Source organism: Myotis yumanensis, unplaced genomic scaffold (genome assembly GCF_028538775.1).
Source record: "Myotis yumanensis isolate MYYU_CA2020_CCGP unplaced genomic scaffold, mMyoYum1.0.hap1 SCAF_1, whole genome shotgun sequence".
Taxonomy (NCBI): Eukaryota; Metazoa; Chordata; class Mammalia; order Chiroptera; family Vespertilionidae; genus Myotis; species Myotis yumanensis.
Window position 1 is genome coordinate 52,724,424 of NW_027223752.1, and position 7,630 is coordinate 52,732,053.

The 7,630-nt window shown below is 46.6% G+C and overlaps 1 non-coding gene across 1 annotated transcript; it reads right to left on the reverse strand.

The window, feature by feature from the left end:
• Window positions 1-6,804: 6,804 nt before the first annotated feature.
• LOC139000503 (U6 spliceosomal RNA) lies at window positions 6,805-6,913 on the reverse strand. Its single transcript, XR_011469629.1, has one exon. It is a non-coding gene; the product is annotated as a U6 spliceosomal RNA (small nuclear RNA).
• Between the last annotated feature and the right edge of the window lie 717 nt (window positions 6,914-7,630).

Sequence of the window (7,630 nt, forward strand, 5' to 3'; positions counted from 1 at the left end):
TTTATTACGAAGTTAATTTAATAAAAAATGTGAAAAAAATGTAGCCTCAACACTTTACACGACGTTGAGTACAAACGTAGGCACTTGACAGACGTGCCAGGCAGGGCAGCTGCTTTACTCAGGCCGACAGCCGGGCCAGGAAGGCTGCCACCTGGCGCCTTAGAGCAGCACAGCTGCTAGCTTTGCCTGTGGCGAGGCCCTGGCCGGTCTTCCTCTGGGACTCCTGTGATCTGGTTTGCCTTCGCTGCTCCCAGGAGCTCTTGCTACCACCTCCTCCAGACTCCTGGCACCCCCCCACTTACTCCCCCCGCCACCCAGCACTTGACCATGGCCTCTGTCTTCAGCTCCCCCCTGGCAGGTTCACAAACAGGACCTGCCATAGCCTCCCCAGCACTGAGCCCTGCTTGACGGACCCAGGTTTTGTCCCCTTAAGCCAGACTTCAGGCCTCATGTGTGATCCCAAGCTCAGTGCATGTATATCAGAGTTACAGAGAACATCAGTGCTGTGAACTGATGGGCTGCAGCCAAGCATGGGCAGGCCTGGGATCAGGTCCTGGCTCAGCTCCTGACTAGCTGTGTGACCAGGACCAGCCACTGAACTTCTTAGAAGCTCAGTTTTCTCATCTGTACATGCAAGTTAACACACACACACACACACACACACGCACACGCACACACACACACACGCCCCTAATGCAGAGGGTTACTGTGAAGAGTAAATACGATGACACATAGTAAGCCTCTGGCCTGTGCTTGACACACAGCAGATTCGCAGTAAGTGTCGGTTTCCTTCCTTTCCTGTTTTCAGGGAAGTCTCGTCCGAGTCTAAAAGTCCACGAGCCTTTGAAACACAGGTGCCCATGTTAAACTACAACCTGGGAAGGTCACCACGCTGCTAGAAAGTTTATCTTCCCAGAGGAACAAGGACCCCAGGTGACCTCGGTGTCCCAAGAACAGCCTCACCCCAGTGAAAAGCCGGGCAGGAAGCCGGTGTGGAAGGTGTTCAGAGCTCACACAGCACACCTACAGAGCAGTGAAAGCAGGAGCGGTCTTCCAAGAAGCAACGAGTGAGGAGAGCTCCGGGAGGCCTGGGCATGACCCCGGGGCTCAGAGGGAGGGCAGTGACCTGAGAGCAGGTGACTCTGTACACGGCTGGGAACACAGGGCTCACCCAGGAACCTCTGCCCTCAGCAGGGTGGAGCTTGCATTCTCCGACACAGACTCCCAGGAAAACGGGAGAACCAAGGCAGCACGTGCCCTCTTTGCCAGGCCAGTGAAATGGGTACATTTGGGAAATGCAGCGCTGAACAGAAAGGTGGTGGCAGCAGAGGGGAGGGCAGCCAATAGAGTCAACTTGCTGCTGTCCCTGGGAGCAGTGGTTCTGAGAGGGGTCCCAGGACCTGCTGTGTCAGTGTCACCAGGGTTAGAGATGCAGATCAGCAGGTCCCACCCACCCCCCTACAGACCTACTGAATCAGAAATTCTGGGGGTCGACCAGCTGTCTGGATTCTAATAAGCCCTCTTTAGGTGACGTGGATGCTGGCTGAAGTTTGAGAACCATAGACTTGGTGGGTGCTTTGCTCACTAACCTGAAATCTCCTTCCCATTTTGAAGTGATGGGAGATGGCATGACACTGGAATGGTTATAACTTTCAGAGTCAATATCTGAGTTCAGAGCCTGGCTCCGCCCCCAAGTGGCAGTGTGGGCTTGGGCGAATCCATTTACCTCTCTGAATCCTGATTTCTTCAAGTGTAGCATCTCTACTATGCAGGATTAGATGGTCAGGTTTAGAGGGCATGTATGGAAAGTATTTAGCACAGTATCTGGCACATAGTAGGTGCTCACCATCACTACCACCATCACCACCATGACCAGGAGGAAGCCCCTGCTGAGTAACAACCATAGATGCCTCTAAGGAAAGTCATCAGGCCACACAGGGAGCATCTTGACCCATGAGTGTTTAATAAGCTGCTCAGGATGTTACCTTGTGCCACCTGTCACCTGGCTGCATCTTCATTAAGCTAGGGACGACGCAAAGATAATAAGCACTTTCCAATTTGAAGAGAAACTAACTTCCCTATCTAATTTGGATATACCAAGTAAAGCCCCAAGGAGAGAAAGAATTCTTATAATATAACCAGACATTTCCCCACCCTACCACTTTCCCTTTCCCCTTTAGATAAGCCCCTTAAGCACACAGAAGCCCTGGGTAAATATTTGCTGAATGTTGAATGAATGGATTGACTCAATTTGATTTGAAAATGCCCAGCTGTTGTGCAATATAAGGAAACCAATTTGTGACCAGACCTTTAGTCTCTTGTGGAGGAAGCATGGCAGCCATAGTACCTACAGGGTAATACATTGAAATCTGAAGAAATGAGGCACTGGGGGGACTAGAAGAGACCAAGTCACCGGGACAGGGGGTGCAGGTGGTTTTCTGAACTTAGGGAAGGCCTTTATGAGGAGACGGCTAGTGGCGCTCACCCCTGGCTGTGCACATGGCATCTTTTTTCACGCCCAGTGCTGCAGTAGTCGCAGTGTGGGCTTCCCTGCTTCTAGCTTGACTTTCTCCACTCAGCTTCCCCATCGTCTACAACACATGTTATCTTTCACCCCCACTCCCTGTTCGCAGGATGAAGTCCTCATGCCTGGCAGGGAGGCCAGGGTCCTTGGCAATTGGGTCCCAACGTCCATGTCCAGCTTTACTACCCACAGTTAGTGCCTCGGCCACACCTAAGTCCCGCCTGCTAGAGCCCTGCTCTGTCACACTCCCCAGCCCCTGACTGACAGGCCCGGGCTGCTCTTGTCCGCCTGGAGGACCTGGACACCTCTTCCCAGCCCCTGCTCCAGGCAGCTTTGTGTGAAGTGGGCCCGCCAACGCCCAGTGGCTTCTTGAATGCTTTCCAAAATTTTTACTGAACCTGAATGTCACTCTACCTCCTTTCCAACCCACGGATTCCTACTCTTCAGGACTTGGCTCCACTATTGCTTTAAAATTTTTAAAAAATGATTTCTTGATGTAATTCCAGACTTAAAGGGAAGTTGCAAGGATAGTACAAAGGATTCTTGTACACCTTCCACCCAGATTTCCTAACTATTAAGGTTTTGCCACATCTGCCTTAATCTTATCGATTTAGATGTATCATTTTATTTTTTTCTAAACCGTGAGTTATCTGTAGACATTATACTTCTCTATTCCTTCAATGTGCATGTTTTCCAAAACCAAGGACATTCTCTGACATAATTACCAAACAGTTATCAAAATTAAGAAGTTAACTTTGATGCCAACTGTTACCTAATATGCAGATGTTATAGCAAAGGAAAATCCCGGATCATGCACTACATTTAGTTGTCATGTCTCTTCAGTATCTCTCTTTCGTGTCCCTTAAACTAGAACAGTTCCTTGGTCTTTTGTTTGTTTGTTTTGGTCTCTCGTGACAATTGACATTTTTGAAGTGTCTGGGCAGTTATTTTATAGAAAGTACCTCATTTGGGGTTTGTTTGATGTCTCCTCACGAGGGGTTCGTGTTGTACAGATTTGGTCAGCGCATCGCAGAGCTGATGCTGTGTTCATCTTTGTGTCATAGCAGGAGGCATATGACGTTGCTTTGTCCCATTCTGGTGATGTTAACATTGGTCAGGTGGTTGACTTGTTGATACATATGACTCCTTCCCTGGCCCATGAGGCCCTTCTCAAGGTCAAGGAGGGGCTCCATCTGATGTCCAGTACTTGAAGATGTGGAGATGCAGTGAGGTGAGAGTCAAACACTGACTCAGCCGGGCTCTGTGGCTGCTTCTCAGCTAAGCCTCCCAGCAGCCCTACACTAGTCATTCAGTGGTGGTTGTGCTCAGTTGACAGGTGTGCTCAGGGAAGAGGAGTAAGTTGCCTAAGGGCACTTAACTGGTAAGTAGCAGATCCAGATTCAAATCCAGTTTCGTTTGCCACCTGTTTGCCACCTCCCATAACACTAATGCCCCGGAGACAATAGACAGTCAATAACAACCATTGTTTTAAAAAATGTTTTAAATGGAAAAATCTAACACCCAAACCATAAAAAACAACAACCTTAATACCTTAATACCATCCTACATCAGTGAAGATGGTTTTTACTCAAGTATCCCATCAACAAATGTTTATGGTGGGTCTACTATGCACCAGGCAGTGTTATAGATCATAGGGGTGTGGTAGTGAACAAATGGCTTTCATCAGAGTGTGCTGGGACTCTGCAAGTACCAGCAAATCCAACTAAAGTGACTTGAACAATAACAAGAAGACTCACTGTAGAGCAGCTCCAGGGTTGACTGAGCAGCTCCAAGATGTCAGGGCTAAGGTTTATAGTCTCTGGAATTCTCTTAGCTTTCCCCTTGGGAAAGAAGATGTTTGCCTTAGTTTTAAGCAAGACATTCTCAAAGGGAACAAAGGGGACATCCCTGTATATTGGGAAAGAAAGTCTCGCTAGAATCCTCCCAATAGACTTCCCTTCCACCTCATTGGCCAGAACCACATCACCAGCCCATGCCTACACCCACCACTTGGCAAGAGGCGTGAGGCACCATGCCTGCCACCACCCAGACCACCTCCTGGCTCAACCGTCCCCAAAGCACTGGGTTGTCAGAAGAGTAGGAGGAGAGTGAACAAAATCGCAATTTTCTTTTAAGAAGAAAAGAGGGGGAAAGGTTATTGAGAGGGCAACTGACAGTATTTGTCAACTCTCCCATTTACTTACCAAATATTTACAGACTCTGGCTTCTTAGAAACTCCTGTTTATACAAATATAAAGTCGCCTCATTGCTATTCCTCATATTCATTGTATCAAGTTCTACTTTTTTACTGGGTAAGTTACATAATGTCTCTACATCTATCCCTCTGTCCCTTGTCTCATTCCAAAATAAGGTCTCCAATTTCTGAGTGCACAGAACCTTAGCCAGGGAAGATTTTAAAAATATTCAATAACTGCTTCCAGGATGTTCATGGACCACTGCACAGGGCAGGGCTTGGAGGGTTCGGCTGCGCCAGCGTTCACCATTTAGTTGCTGGATGGGGAGACCCAGTGGAAGGGCCAGGAAGGCTGGGAAGACACGCAGGTCCGCTTTCTCAACTGGTATGGAAGTATTTATTTCAGTATTTTAACAACCAGAATGATGGTACCCATGGGACAAGCTGGACATTGGCTCCAATTCTCACAAGACCATTCGCACTGTCAATATACTGTCTATGGCACAATCTTCCCTGATTCTGCCTCAAGGTCAGGCATTCGGGCTGCCTCCATTTAAAAAAAATATTTTTTATTGATTTCAGAGAGGAAGGGAGAGGGAAAGAAAGGCAGACACATCAATGATGAGAGAGAATCATTGACTGGCTGCCTCCTGCATGTTCTCTACTGGGAACCAAGCCCACAACCCAGGCATGTGCCCTGACTGGGAATCGAACCGGTGACCTCTTGGTTCATAGGTCGATGCTCTGAGCCACACAGGCTGGACTGCCTCCAGTTTTAACTGCAGTATTCAGCTCAGTTCTAAGCATCTCTGTATACACCTTTGTTATAATTTATAATATCTAAAAATGTATTTATATGATATATGTGTATTTATAAACACATCCTTCATATTTTTTATTTGTTTCCTTGGAACACATTTCTCAAAGTGGTGCTCCAAGGTCAAAGGGTATGATCACTTTTATAATTTGATGCGGTGATTTAAAAAGCATGAACCAATGGTTTAGAAACATCCTTACCTAGTTTTTCATAGACTACTGCTGCTGGAGTGTGGGGAGGTACATGGTGCAGTGGGAAGAGGGTGGGTATTGGGATGAGGCGAGCTGGGCTCAGTTCTGGGCGGTGTTACTTTTCGGCAGGGCTTGGGGACCTGGCAGTCCCTTAGCCTTTCTGAAGCTTGGTTTCCCCAACTGTAGAACAGGGGAGACGCCATCTCTCTCAGCACCAGGCACAGTAGCATCCATTGCCTCTGCCTGTTCCTGACATTGGCCTGAGGTCCTCGCCACCCTTGACACGCCCTTACCAGGGCTCACCTTTGAGAGATTAACTATCCGTGTCCTGGAAGGGGCTGGGTTTGTACCAGAAGGCAGTGTGTAGACTGCCACCTTCTGGTGTGAAGAGTCAGTGTTCAGATGACGCAGGGCACCGAGCTGCTCCCCGTGTGTCCCATGAGGGTCTGCCCCAACAGCGAAGCTGCAGAAGGAAGGGGAGGTTCTCCCCACCCAGACTCGCCCTGGTGTTGGTGGTGCTTTACGGCGATGTCCTCCTCCTGCCAGTGAAACCTGTGGAGGGAGAGGCTGGGTTTTGAAAAAGCTGCTTGTAAATGATGGTGTTTTGGGTTTTGAAGATGGTGAAGGTGCTGGCAAAGGCACCTTTGCAAAAGCAGGAGGCCTGCCAGTGATCTATTAACCTTGCTTGGAGAGGCTTACGGCAGTGGTCAGCCAGTCCACACACATTTGCAGAACCTCCCATGTGCCAGACAAGTGCTTTGGCAAACAACGTTGAATAAGACAGTCAGGGTTCCTACTGTTCTTGTCTAGTGGGAAAGTTAGGGGATAAGATCATTTACTTTAAAATAAGTATAATTTTTGCCCTTGCTGGTGTGGCTCGTTGATTGGAGCATCATCCCAAACACTGAAAGGTTGTGGGTTCAATTCTGGTCAGGGCACATAACCAGGTTGTGGGTTTGAGCCCCCCATCAGCAACCTGAATCAATGTTTCTCTCTCACCTCACTGTTTCTCCCTCTCTTCCTTTCCTCCCTCTCCAAAATCAATAAACATATCCTCGTGTGAGGCTTAACTTTTTTAAAAAAATTAATATACTTAAAAAAATGAAACGCTTCATGAATTTGCAGAGGCCAAGCTAATCTTCTCTGTATGGTCACAATTTTAGTACACATGCTGCCGAGGTGAGAACTATACTCTTTTATTTATGTAATTGAAGACAAAATGGCATCTATAACAGAATTTTAAACACAATATTTCACTTCCTGAACACTATAGCTACTTTCACTATCTTCCAGTCCCTGTATGGTTGTAAGCACATTTTTAGAGCTAGAGTCATGATACACATTATCCTGAAGTTTGTTATATTTTACCCATAATAAATGCTTCTCCATATTGCTACTTAATCTTCATAATTATCACTATGGCTCTATAAGAGGCAAAGTGTGACTGTATCAAAATCTATGTAGCAATTTCTGTGTATTTTTTTCCATTTGCTGTAATAGATATTGCTGATGTTAACTTCTTCATGCAGATTTTTATTGCATTACCTTTCAGTAATCATGAATATGCTTCATCCCCTTTGCTGCCATATTGCTTCTCAAAAGAACTATTACTAATTTACAATGCCACCAATATGATACCAGTGAGTCAATTTTACTACATCAGGTGCTTTGAATATTGTTGCTTTCATACATTTTTGAGAATTAATATTTTAAAGTTGGGTCCCAAATTTGCTTTAATCTGCATTTTTTGGGATGCCAGTAGGCAGGTTCTTTTTTGCACGTGCACTGTTTATAATTGCCCTTGTGTAAAATGTCTGTTCATATTGTGGTTAAATTTTGAATGAGTTTCTTGTTTGATGTCTTTCCTTAGAAGAGAGAAAAGCAATAGGAGAGAGAGTGCAGTA